At 45.0% G+C, this 13,402-nt stretch overlaps 5 non-coding genes across 5 annotated transcripts; 1 reads left to right on the top strand and 4 right to left on the bottom strand.

Annotated features, from left to right (window-relative positions):
• Positions 1-257: 257 nt before the first annotated feature.
• Positions 258-329, bottom strand: Trnaa-agc (transfer RNA alanine (anticodon AGC)). Its single transcript has one exon. It is a non-coding gene; the product is annotated as a tRNA-Ala (tRNA).
• A 1,727-nt stretch (positions 330-2,056) lies between these two features.
• Trnaa-agc (transfer RNA alanine (anticodon AGC)) lies at positions 2,057-2,128 on the bottom strand. The gene has a single exon. It is a non-coding gene; the product is annotated as a tRNA-Ala (tRNA).
• Positions 2,129-3,887: 1,759 nt separating this feature from the next.
• Positions 3,888-3,959, bottom strand: Trnaa-agc (transfer RNA alanine (anticodon AGC)). The gene has a single exon. It is a non-coding gene; the product is annotated as a tRNA-Ala (tRNA).
• A 3,529-nt stretch (positions 3,960-7,488) lies between these two features.
• Positions 7,489-7,561, top strand: Trnar-ccg (transfer RNA arginine (anticodon CCG)). The gene has a single exon. It is a non-coding gene; the product is annotated as a tRNA-Arg (tRNA).
• Positions 7,562-10,385: 2,824 nt separating this feature from the next.
• On the bottom strand, positions 10,386-10,491 carry Trnal-caa (transfer RNA leucine (anticodon CAA)). The gene is made up of 2 exons: positions 10,454-10,491; positions 10,386-10,431 (listed from the first exon to the last, which is right to left on the bottom strand). It is a non-coding gene; the product is annotated as a tRNA-Leu (tRNA).
• Positions 10,492-13,402: the final 2,911 nt, after the last annotated feature.

Here is a 13,402-nt window from a genome sequence, read left to right as displayed (position 1 = left end):
AATTTTTTCCCATAAATTCGTCATAAATTTAAAGTTAAATAGTGACTATTGAGCTCTAGGGTTTGCCTATCTCTGACAGAAAATAACCAGTTGTTAGACTTAATCGGGGAGAATAATAGGCGGATAATACAGTTACTGCCAAATATTCTGTGGTTCACACAGATAGCTTAATCTGTGACATAAGTTGCAAAACACAAGAAATGGCCTGACAATAGAGGGAAAGTTGTCCAGCAATCTTTCTTAACCTGAAGAAAAACTGGAGGTACTGGGGATCGAACCCAGGACCTCGTGCATGCTAAGCACGCGCTCTACCACTGAGCTATACCCCCACCTGATTGCATAGGGGTTACAAAAACATGTATTTGTGACCATCCTTAAGCTTTTTTTGATTAAATCAAAATAATATTCCTTTCTGATTTCTAATTCTGTTGTTTTTAAATTCTGTATGCTATGCCTTTCTATGTCTTTACAGACATAATAGGAGAAAGATAAATGTAGAAAAACAATACCACTCCTGCTTTATAGTTAGCTACGAACAAACCATCCTGAGGTCTTTTTTCCCCCATTACCTGGAACATACTTCTAGTCTATGCTTTAGCATTTCTCACATACACCATTCTCTTGAGCATTTTCTGATTATAACTCTGTATTTGACTCTTAGAAACTTATTGCTTTATACACCTCTCCCATAAAAAAAAAACTATTAAAAAAAAGAAAAAGCAAACCAAACAACTCTGGAGAGGTGGTTTCCTGATTTCATGGCTGGGTGGTATTATGTCCCAGATTCTGGGTTCAATTCCTAGTACTAAGGAAAAACAAAACAAAATTAAATAAACACACACACACACACTCTCTCTCTCTCTCTCTTTCCTCTATGACTAATTAGTGGTTAGTTTGCACTTAAGACTTCTCCCTCGAGGTAGAAAACTCTGGACCACTTTTAAAGAAGCTGAGGCACCTACTCCGTGGAAACTATTTGTTCTTAGCCTGCCTGATCTCCGTGCAAAAACCTCCTGCATATGAGTTGCATCTTACTCTCATTCTTGAGACTAAAGAGGGGCAGCTTTGTGCCCTTCCAAAACTGCCAAGTTAAGATTCCTCAGTTCCCTATGATTAGCCCACTGTTGTTAGGATATAGAAGTAAAATAGGACTAACGTATTTACTCGGGGTTGTTTAACATAAACAGGTAAATGTCTTCCATGAATCTTGGAATTCAGTGTTGATTGCCCTGGCCTTCAAACTTACATGGAAGACACAGCAAGTAAAACTCGATCACTGTTTAAAGACCTTTGGTTAATACCAAAAAAAAGAAAAAAGAAAACAACTTTCCCTATTTAAAATGTGGCAAAGTACAAACAAACCCAGCTTCCCAGACCACAGTAAAAGTGAGCACAAGATTTATTGAAAAATAATAATAATAATAATAATAATAATAATAATAATAATAATAAAAGACTTAAAAGAAAACACAAAACTTCCCTTCATCTTCATTCATACAGAGTGATTCAGGACCCATGATCAGAAAATACAAAATAATAATTCAGCGACACAAATTCAAGTGAATTTTGATTTTTCTTGCATAAGATTAGAAAGAAACAATTCAAACACAGCCACATATATAGTATGCATCCCTTTAAGTCAAGGCATTCAAGCCTAGTGCTTCTTAGATTTCCATGCCTCCAGGATTCACTCTGTGGACCTAGCTTGGAGCCGAGCTCCGGGGACCGCTCCGAGATGAAGCGTCTGAGCCACGCCTTCCCGGCAGAGGGCGCCGTCGGCTCGGGTACCGGGCAGTCGGTACCGCGCTGGGCTGGTCCCCAGGGCGGCGGTGGGATCGCAGGGAGGGCGTTGCCTGAATCCTCGTCTTTCCATCGCCTTCGCCAACGCAGCCGCCCGGAGTAATGCCCATGCGCTGGCAAAAATAAATAAATAAATGAAAGAGCGGGGCAGCCCCCTTACTGCAGCCAAACGTTGTGAAAATCCATTTATTTTCTGTTTGTGCGAGGGGGGAAAAGAAACCCAAGGAAGGAGCGACCACGGAGCGCAGGAAAACACTGGAGGTGCCGGGGATCGAACCCGGGGCCTCGTGCATGCTAAGCACGCGCTCTACCACTGAGCTACACCCCCTGGCGTGGATGGGCTCTCGGGAATACATTCAAGGCAGAAAGCTGCTTTAAAAAAAAAAAAAATCTTGGAATGATTTCATCTCTCCGCTGCTGTCACTCAGTAGGTCGGGTGACTCGCCTCGCAGAGACCCAAATAATTGGCCTTTCTTGCATTCGTAGCACAGGGGCCTCCCACGCCGTCATTCATTCTGCAATCATTTCCTCTGGCGCCACTCCCGTGCAAACACGAGGAAACGTTTTCTCTCCAGCCCTCACTCTCCCTAGGTGACCCCACTTCTTCTGGGGCCAGGTAGGTCGAAAACCAGACAAATATAGTGTATAGTGGTTTTAGATTTCAGATGTGGAGAGAGGACCGGGGTCGGGGGGTAGAGCTGCTGTGGGCTTCCGAGGAGGAAAGAAATAAGAAGAAGAAGAAGAAGAAGAAGGAGGAGGAGGAGGAGGAGGAGGAGGAGGAGGAGGAGGAGGAGGAGGAGGAGGAGGAGGAGGAGAAGGAGGAGGAGGAGGAGGAGGAGGAGGAGGAGGAGGAGGAGGAGGAGGAGGAGGAGGAGGAGGAGGAGAAGGAGGAGAAGGAGAAGGAGGAGAAGAAGAAGAAGAAGAAGAAGAAGAAGAAGAAGAAGAAGAAGAAGAAGAAGAAGAAGAAGAAGAAGAAGAAGAGGAGGAGGAGGAAGAAGAAGAAGAAAAAGAAGAAGAAGAAACATTCCGACTCACTTTATAAAACGAGAGCAATATTTACCTCAAACTTTGTTTGTTCAGACAAACTAGGGCTTGTGTCCTTAGGCTTGACAGGTGGCCCAGCAGTGGGCGCTCAGCCAGAGTTGTATAGGACACTAGAAACATGTGTGAAAGACTCACATGTATGTGTGACACCCTTCCACACAAGAGCTGGGCTCAAGAAAGAGGTGAGTGTGAACCTGTGGATAATTTTTTGTTCCCTTCCTGTCTCCAAAAAAAAAAGATATTTAATTATCTTTCAGTTGTACAAAATAGGTGGCATATTTCAAAGCAGTTTATGAATCTGGTGCATCTTGGTCAGTGTCACCCTCTCCAACATTCTCGCCCACCTTGTCTCGTCTTTCTAAATGATCTGAACCAAGAGCTTGCGTCTTCAAGTGAGCGGGATCCACAGGCCTGGCCTTGAAGAACTGTCTCAGAGTTTCTACCCCGAGATCAACCTGACAGGATAGTCGAAAATTTACTCCGAGGGAAGTCAGGAGCAGCCACGAGGGGTGAAAAGAAAGGCACGTGAAGTGTCGACACTGCGGGAAGAGAGGGAAACGGGGTGGAGAAGACGAGGAGGGCGCTGGAAAGAGTGGTGGCGGGGGGCCTGTCCTCAGGAAAGGGGTTGTAAACGGAGTTTCCTATGGATCTTGCGTACTTCTTGTTCTTCCATCATGAGGATATACGTAACCTGTGTGATTGGTTTGTTCATTGGGTGCATTGCCTTTTTTTGGGGGGGGGGGTTCTTGAATACTGTCCAAGTCCTCACTTCCAGTCCAGGTTCATCTGTTTCCTGCCTGTGATCAGACAGAGCCCCCCCCCCCCCCGCCCGTACCCCATCCCGCAACCCCCGGGGGGTGCCAAGCCCCTAGAGCACAAATGCAGCTGTACTAAAAGTAAAGGTTGTTTCTGTTTTCCTTGATTTCAATGTGACATAAAACTGATAAGAGGACGAAAAAGATGTAAAAAAAAAAAAAAAAGAGAGAGAGAGAGAGAAAATATGCTGAATTAGTGTCTGCAAACCTCATGTTGGGAAAGAAAAGTGGAGGTGCCGGGGATTGAACCCGGGGCCTCGTGCATGCTAAGCACGCGCTCTACCACTGAGCTACACCCCCTGGCGACCAAAGGTGCCTCCAAATTCCTCTATGACCTGTTACGTCCGGCAGGCTGCGATCCACGCTGCGGAATTCAAGGCTGTCACGTTTGGTCACCCTTGGGAGAGGGCTGAGATGGCGATCTCTGCTTTTAAGCGGGGGAAGAAAATGATTTTTGACAATAAATTTTAAAAAATAAGCAAAAATAAATAAAGTCTTAGCGGTGCCGTGGGGATCGGGGCACGCTGGGAGGGAAGATGGGGTTGGGAGGGACGGGAGAACTGCAATTCGGCCGCCGCCCGTCCACAGTGATGGCTCCCGAAAGTCCCCCGTGGTCAATCTCGGGTTCGAGAACCCACGGGGGCTGCGTGCGTCTCCCGGGATCCCGACTCGGGTGCTGAGAACCTCCGAGACTCGCACAGGGGAAGGCGCACCGCCCGGGCCGCGGGGACGGCGCCCCCTGCCGGAGGAGGCCTGAGCTGCACGCCGGGGAACGCCGAAGGAAGGCGTCCGTCCGTCCGTCCGTCCATGTCTGTCTGTCTGTCCATCCGTGCGTGCGTGTGTGTGTGTGTGTGTGTGTGTGTGTGTGTGTGTCTCTCTCTCTCCCTCCCTCCCTCCCTCCTCTCTCTCTCTCTCTCTCTCTCTCTCTCTCTCTCTCTCTCTCTCTCTCTCTCTCTCTCTCTCTCTCTCTCTCTCTCTCTCCCTCCCCCATCCTCTTCAAATAGGATTATCGTTATAAACCCGTGCTGATGGCCGATTCCAGGACTCTTTTGACACCACCTACCCAACTATAAAGCAAACGCCGAGCACTTCCGACCATTCGCCACGCTTTGGTATAGTGATCAACTTGAGTTTTTTGGAGTAAAATTTAAATCCTTTGCTAAGTTATCTTCTGATCCTCCCTCTCATCTGTTTACGGCTTAGAAATGTGAAGAAGACATCACCTCTCCTTTCATGCCTTCCCCACCCACATCCTACCCCCCACACCCAGTAACTCCAGTCCTGGGCCCTCCATTCTGATTAACCTGGCCCAGGTGAGATAGAAAATGACATGAAATGAGTGGGCCACTGGGGACACTCACACCCAAAGGATGCTGATGCCGTTTGAGCAGGTTTAGGAACAGTATTCCACCTTATCCTTTAAGGAAACATCTGGGTCTCTCTGGTGCTCCCTTATTCCTCTAAAGCAGCCATAAAAACGAGCTGGCCTTCCATATAAAGTAAGACACAAGACACCCGTTTCCTAATAGGTCTTCCCTATGCCAGGAGGAGAGGGATAACCAGAGGCCAGGACGAATCTGGACAGACAGGCCTTATGAAGCTTCCCTCAGCATAGTTCCACCTGCTTTTGTGCACTTTATTCATTCCTACTTATACAGGACCAACTGCTTTTTTCATCAAATCTAAACAAAAAAAAAGGCAGTCTCCCCAGTTCCTTTGTCTCAGGAAAGAAGAGAAAAAAAGCTTACACTAAATTTGTACGATCCTTTTCTTCTTGAGACAGGATCTTGCTACATAGCCTAGGCTATCCTAGAACTCGGACATCTCCCTGCCTCCACCAGTTATGCAATGAGATCATAAGGCATGTGCCACCAGGCCAGGCTTGATTCATCTTTTGTAGTCAGGCCTCAGACATGAAGTAAGGAGTGATTTTGGTTTTTAATTTTTTTCTCTTCTACACCTTCTTCTAAGTGCATTCTAGAAAATACTGGAGAAGTTCCCAATGGATAAATTACCCAAGAAACATAATATAAAAATTATTATCTTGGAGACCCTGAGCATTTACAAAATATCTGAAAGAGGGGCTGGGAATCTTGTGCTGCTGAATTTTAGCATGCGAGCTTAGAAACAAATAAGGCTGAACATCTCCCCATGACCCCTGTATGTTTCCCTTCACAATGCCCTGGGTTCCCACTGTCTCTGGGTTTTCTCCAAGTACTAGACTAGAAGCAAGGTCCCATGCTCTAAAATATGGAAGAAAAGGCAATGGTCCTTATTGTCACAAAGCATGTCAGAATCTTCACCGAAGTCTGATGAAACACCAATTCAAAACACTATCCTCAGGTTTTTTAAGTTTAACCATCTAAAGCAGACTTAGTACTCTGAGGTACACACAAATGAATGTCATTTCAAGTGGAAAGCTACTGAAACTTGCCAGGTCTCCATTGCAGTATTTGAATCAAGGTTAAGCTGTTTTTCTAAAATAATTTGGGATGTTTTTGTGCTCAGGAGTTTATAGATTTGTAAGTAATAGGGAAACACGTGTTATTATTTCATATTTTGTGTTTATCCTGAAATACCCCCAACTCCACTCTGTGGTCTCTCCTGGATTAATAGTAAGGGCCTAGACATAACTGAGAGGTTAAAATCCACAGCAGACACGTTTCAAATGTTGACTGAAAAGTTCAGAGATACAGAAGTTCATCTTCACCCTTAAAAATACAATAGAAGAAAATACTCGGAGAAAAACAGAAAAGAAGTTGTTGAGGAAAAGTCTGTTCAAAAGTGTAGGGTGCAGAGGGAAGACATTTTGCTCAGAATTCATTTTGTTTAAAAAATAGCTTAAGGTGGTCAAGAAACCCAGACTATGTAAATGGTGGTATGACAGCTTTACCGGATGTGTTACATCTTTCTAAGCTATCCACATTTGGTGACCACTGGCTTCCACCCCATTAAAAACTATTGCTCTATGAATTAAACCATAGAGAGTTAGGGGATGACTTCTTGACGAGACCAAAGAAGACGCTGACACAAGCACAGAAGTTCTTCAAGCTCCAGGAAAGTCTCCAAAAAGAGTCCATTCGCTCAGCTCTTTATAAACCAATAGTATTTGTTAATATTATAACTTCTTTATTTTCCAGTCTTAGATTAATCTTTCATTTTTTCCAGATAAACCATCTCTGAAGCCTCCAGATTATATTCCTTTCAGAATCCTACCTTCCAAAAATAAGGATGCTCTTCTGTCCCCTCTGTCTTCTTTTCTGAATGGTTGCGGGTCAATGGCAACTCAAGCTTTAGCCTGAAAAATCTTCCTCCTTACCTTTTCTAGCAAGTCATTCCTTTTTCCAAGACTTCAACGGGTTCACATTTAAACAGTTCTCTACTAATACTTCAATACTTCCTGAGATAGCAGTTTTATACAGTTCTGTAAACAGTTAACTTTTTTTTTTTTTTTTTGTCGGTCGTTGGGCTTGAACTAGGGGCCTGGGAGCTGTTCCTGAGCTCTTCAGCTCAGCTACAACACCACTTCCGATTTTCTGGTGGTTAATTGGAGATAAGAGTCTCTGGGTCATTAGTGCTGGGGCTGGCTTTGAACCGCGATCCTCAGGTATCAGCCTCCTGAGTAGCTAGGATTACAGGCGTGAACCACCACGCCCGGCTGTAAATGGTTAACTTTAAGTAAAATGTAATTACATATAAGTTGGGGTTTTTTGTTTGTTTGGTTTTTAAAAAATCAAGACAGATTGTCACTATTAGGGTTGGAAGGTCCCCCTCCCGTACCTTTGCTACATTTGTTTGGGTCTTACGTGACCAAACTTCCCCATCACTTGGCCGCGTGGCCTAATGGATAAGGCGTCTGATTCCGGATCAGAAGATTGAGGGTTCGAGTCCCTTCGTGGTCGGAGATTTTTTGCCCATCATCATGTTCATCGGATCTTCAAAAAATTGAACAATTTGGATAATACTTAACATTTCATTTATAACGTCTTTTTATCCTTCTGGTTATTATCACTTGGCTGCCGGTTCACAAAAGAGTTTTAACAATTATTTAAACAATACATATGAAATCCCTGCTGGGTGACAAGTGCTACTGCATTGATAAAATCTGATGGATACTGGGAAGAAAAACAGAGAGGAAAAAAAAGGGCATTTAAAGTACTAAAATTTGTTTTGAGTCTTAGGACAAGAAATAAGCAGGAGACTGTGAATTAAAAAGAAAACAGCTCTAAGTGCAGCTCATTGATAATGTCTCTCTTTGAGGCTCTGAGTTTGACGCCTAGAACCTAAAAGCCAGCTATTCCTAGACTTGACAACTGCAGAGGTTAGCATTCATTGAATAAATACATTAAATGCACATTTCTACATTATAAAATATGATACATTTATTATTAATATTCCAATTTTAGAGAGATAGAACTGATGCTTAAAAGATACTTAATTTATTTTGTACAAAGTTACACAATTAATAATGGGTGAATTGGAAAATTAAGCCAAGGCACAGGTTCAATGTTTAAATCAAAGGTTTGTGGAGCTGTGAATATAGTTCAATGATAGAACACTACGCCTTCATTTAATCCCAGAACTACAGCCAGTCAATCAAAGGATTTTTGCCTATGAAAATGATTTAGAGTTTCTTGTATGTGTGAATATATAATATAACATAAAAATTGTCAATTTAATAATTTAAATGTAAAAATGGTACTGGTTGGGCATCAATGGCTCTCAACTGTAAGCCAAGTTATTCAGGAGGTTGAGATCTAGAGGAAAAGTTACTCCCCTGTACATCATCTTTATAATAAAAAGAATTAAAAGTTAAAAAAGAAAGAAAGAAACTGGTCTGGAGTTTCAGTGGAAGGATGCCAGCTGGGTAAATGTAATGATATGAGTTCAAACACAAGCACTCGTTTTCTTTCAGGATTGTCGCATGTGTTGGAACCTATAAACAGGTCGATCACTGGGCCACATCAAAACTCTTGGGGAAATCCTAGGTATTAAACGGTGGTGGGACCTGTAAAGGTACTGTTGGCTTTTTTTTTTTTTTTTTGAGGTCGTGGGGTTTGAACTTTGGGCCTGGGCTTTGTCCCTGAACTCTCCAGGTCAAAGTTACCACCCTACCCCTGGAGCCACTGCACCACTTCTGGTTTTCTAGTGGTTAATTGGACATAAGAGTCTTGTAGACTTTAGTACTCGGGCTGGCTTCGAACCGCGATCCTCTCATCGTAGCCTCCTGCCTGAGTAGGTAGGATTACAGGCGTGGACCACAGCGCCCAGCCTTAGTTGACACTTATATGTCCTGTCATTATCTCCCATCTACGGTCCCCATGGGAGCAGGTTCTCCGACCTCCAACCTCCTAGCGGCAGGGACCTTGAGCTGAGTAACAAACGGATGAGCATATATTAATTGTACAGAGGAAAGGAGACATGCCATGGAGACATTTCCAAATATCTGTGTAATGTTTCTGGATCAGTTTCATTCCCTCCTCTCCCATCTTCCCTCCTCCTAAAACTATTTCGACAGGTTGTGCTCCTCTATCAGACATACATATAAAATAACTGGACCATAATCACCCTCTTTCACTCCCCACTGGCCTTCCTGCTGGTACGTGGGCCCTAAGCCACCACCGGTTTGGTTTTCGCGTGATTCATTGCTAGCACTGCGAACAACCGTTACATTCATTTTTATTTCAGGTGGTGTCCTAATCCTCCAATCATCGGCAATTACGTACTCAGCTCCTTTCAGAGGCACTTTTGCACCAAATCATCTATTAAAGGTGGCTCTTTTTTATTAAATGGAAATTATTCTTGTCATTACAACTAATAGAAGGGTCCCATTATATTCGCCAGATAGAAGGTGCATTACTTAACAATCACTGCTACCCCTTCTCATGTTTTTGTCCCCATTTCCCTCTCCCACCCCAAGGTGGCTCTTAAAACACTCCATTTTCATCAACAAAATCCAGAGCATAAATAATAAGGTAAACCAAAGTCACAAGCCTTCAAGTAAACTTCACAAACTTTCTGCCACCCTATGATTCCTATTTGATTCAAGGGTCGGTTTTGTCTTTCTTTGGGGGGCGGCTGGACCTGGCAGGGCACCTGGTAAGGAAGCACTCTCCCTCTCCCTGGGTTCTGACTGGAGGAACACACCTCGCCGAGGCCAAGGCGAGCGTGGACGGGCGTGATCTGCACAGGAAAGGGGTGAGAGCTCGTCCCAGAACGGTTGAAACGCGGGGAAAAAAAACAGCAGAGGACCTGCTCAACCTTTCCCTAGACATGGCACGACCGACTGACCGACCGACCGAACGACAGCCGGAGTAGTGAGGGTCCCCGGGCGCCCCGGGCTTCCGGACGCCTGCAGGGGAGAACCTGCGTCGGGGAGAACCTGCGTCTGGGAAAACGCAGGCGGGAGTCCCGGCCACCCTCTCCTCCCTCCCGCCGTACCACCGGGCCGGGAACGCCTGGGCCCCGGAGCCTTCTCCAGATCACAACCCCAGCCCACTTCAGCCACTTTACCCCCAAATCTCGCGGTGTCTTAAGCAGATCGCGAGGCTTCCGCTCCTATCCTTTCCGTTTCCGACCAGACTATTCGTTGTCAGTCTCTTAAAAACAGAGATTTGAAAAATATACAGGTACCTAGGGACATAAAGATGCGTTGAACACTTGGTTAGGCACACTGCTCACATCCGTGTTCTAAAACTGCAGGTCAGGACGGAGAAAAAAAGGTTGTGTCAGAAGTGGGATTCGAACCCACGCCTCCATTCGGAGACCAGAATCCCCAGAGCAGGGAAGCGAAGCTTGAGTCTGGCGCCTTAGACCACTCGGCCATCCTGACACCCTGCGAAGCCGGCGAGATTTTTCCCCTAACGTAGATAGCGATCGAGAGCCTTTTCTGTGACGTGTGAGATTTCGTCAGGGCTGTTGGGCCCGGCGGGGACACGCCAGGCACGCCGCCACCGGCGGGTCGAAAAGACCAGCGACTTAGCGAGAGGAAAAAGAAAAGAAATGAAAATAAGAGGGAACAGTTGGTGAGTAAAATGAAATGCCAGCGTCGTATGAAACGACAGGCCCGAGTCTTACACTCTTTTCTTCTCGTCGTGCACAGGAGTGCTCACACATCCCCACTTCGAGATTTTTGAGGAAGGAAAGGAGAAAGAAGGAATAACTTCGTGCCTGGGTGGCTGAGTCGGGCTTTCCGCCCCCCCCCACCGCCCCCCCGGCCCCACGCTATTCCCATTCAATCCACCCAAGCCCCACCCACCCCAAGCCCCACCCCTCACCCAAGCACCACCCCTCACCCAAGCACCACCCCTCAGCTCTACCCCGACCCAAGCTCCACCCCCATCCAAGCTCCACCCCATCCAAGCTCCACCCCCACTCCTCCGCCGTCCAACAGCCAGAGTCCCTCTGTGGCAGTTTTAAAGGGCGAGTGGCGGGAGAGTCCATATTTCAGTCCAACGCAGAATTTTCCAGTTTTCCTCAGCTCTGCGCCAAGCAATTGGCTCTCTGAGCCTGGAGAGACAGAAAGGTTGCATATTTTAACAACGACCCACAGAGCAGAAAATGATTCTTCCAAGTATAGACAGCCCAGACCCAAATGCCACCCAAGAGCTGGACAAACAAATGTACTGTATTGAAATGCAACTGTCTTAACTGTTTAGGGAGTAGAAACAGAAATTTGGACATTTTAATTAGAAATTGTACCGAAGTAGGGGGGGATCCGGGGCGAGAGACACTGGTGGCTCACGCCTGCAATCCTAGCTCTGCAGGAGGTTGAGATCTGCGGATCGCCTTTCAAAAACAGCCGGGGCAGAAAAGTCTGAGCAATAAACTACGCAAAAAAGGCAGGAAGTGGCTGCTGTGGCTCTCGTAGTAGAGCACTTTGAGCACAAAGAGGCTTAGGGACATTGCCCAGGCCCTGAGTTCAAGCCCCAGGACCAGCATACATACATAAATGCATAGTACTGATAGGTTGTTAATTACTTTTGTGCAGGTCCTCAGGCTTGAACTCCACTGTACGTGAGCTTTTTTGCTTAATGCAAACTCCCTATTGCTTGAGCCACAGCTCCACATCCAACCTTTTGGTGATTAATGGGATGTCAGAGTCTCACTTTCCTGCCTGGACTGGCTTGAACATTTATCACATCTCAGCCTTCCGAGTAGCTAGGATTGTAGGCTTGAGTCACCAGGCCTGGCCATAGGTTATTTTTTAATTATCACACACATGAGTTTTCTTTTCTTGTATGGCAAAGGTTCTCTTTCCTGCATGAAAAGAAATCACTTTAGTTTTAGAAGTCCCTAAATAGGTTTCCATAAACTTATCAGTTTTCATGTTATTATTTTTTTTTTTGCCAGTTCTGGATCTTGAACTCAGGGCCTGAGCACTGTCCTTGGGCTTTATTCAAGGCTAGCACTCTGCCATGTGAGTCATAGCACCACTTCCGGCTTTTCTATGTATGTGGTACCAAGGAATCGAGCCCTGATCTTCATATTAGGCAAGCACTCTACTGCTAGACCAAACTCCCAGACTTCATGCTATTTTATTTTATTATTTTTTTGCCAGTCCTGGGCTTGAGCTCAGGGCCTGAGCACTGTCCTTGGACTTTCTCAAGGCTAGCACTCTACCACTTGAGCCTCAGCACCACTTCCGCCTTTTTGCTATGTATGTGGGGTACTGAGGAATCGAACCAGGGTCTTCATGCATGCTAGGCAAGCACCCTACCACTAGGCCAAACTCCCAGCCCGTTCATGTTATTTTTGATAAATTATTTTTTTAAGGGGAAGGAGTACAGTGACCACTGATTTCTCAATAAATCTTCCTTCAAGATATAAAATTTATTGGACTTTTTTTTCTCCCCCATTAGCTATACAAGTACTGGAAGGAAACTAATTATCTATAATTACTTGATTACCTATAATAAATGTTTTATTCTAATTGCAAAGTACCTATTGATTGTAGAAAATATGGAAAAGACTAAGAGGCAACTACTATTAACATCTGATATATTTACACGAATCCTTTCATATGTCACACATGTGTTCATATGTAATATAATACATACACTACTAGCTTCCGTTTCTCTCTTTCCTATTCCTTAATTCCCTTCCCTCTCCCTCTCTTTCCCCACCACTCCCTTCTCCATCCGTCTCCTACCCTCCCCTTTTTTTTTTTCTCCCAGATAGGGTTCAAACTCTCTTCCTGCCCAAGCCTTCTAAGTGCTGCAATTTTAGGCATAATCTACCACTCCCACGTGTTAACTTACTTTTAAAATGAACAATGTACACATTATAAACATAAACATATACATTTTCTAATAAGTATTTAAGTATTCTTTTTTTTTTTTTGAACTCTGGGCATGGGTGCTGTCCTTGAGCTCTTCAGCCCAAGACTACTGTCCAACCTCTTGAATGACAGCCCCATTTCCTGTTTTCTAGTGATTAATTGGAGATAAGAGTCTCAGGGTCTTTGGTGCCCGGGCTGGCTTTGAACCAAAATCCTCAGATCTCAGCCTCCTGAGTAGCTAGGATTATGAGTGTGAGCCACTGCACCTGGGAGTATTCATTTTTGAGCATTAAAAATTAATATTTAGGGCTGGGAGTTTGGCCTCGTGGTAGGTAGAGTGCTTCCCTGGCATGCACAAAGACGCAGGTTCGATTCCTTGGTACCACATATACAGAAAAAGCCAGAAGTGGTGCTGTGGCTCAAGAAGTAGGGTTGTAACCTTGAGAAAAACCCAAGGACAGTG

This window comes from Megascapheus bottae, chromosome 22 (genome assembly GCF_031878675.1).
Source record: "Megascapheus bottae isolate mThoBot1 chromosome 22, mThoBot2.hap1, whole genome shotgun sequence".
Classification (NCBI taxonomy): Eukaryota; Metazoa; Chordata; class Mammalia; order Rodentia; family Geomyidae; genus Megascapheus; species Megascapheus bottae.
Note: the sequence above shows the minus strand (reverse complement) of the source record. Positions and strands in the feature narration are given on the sequence as shown.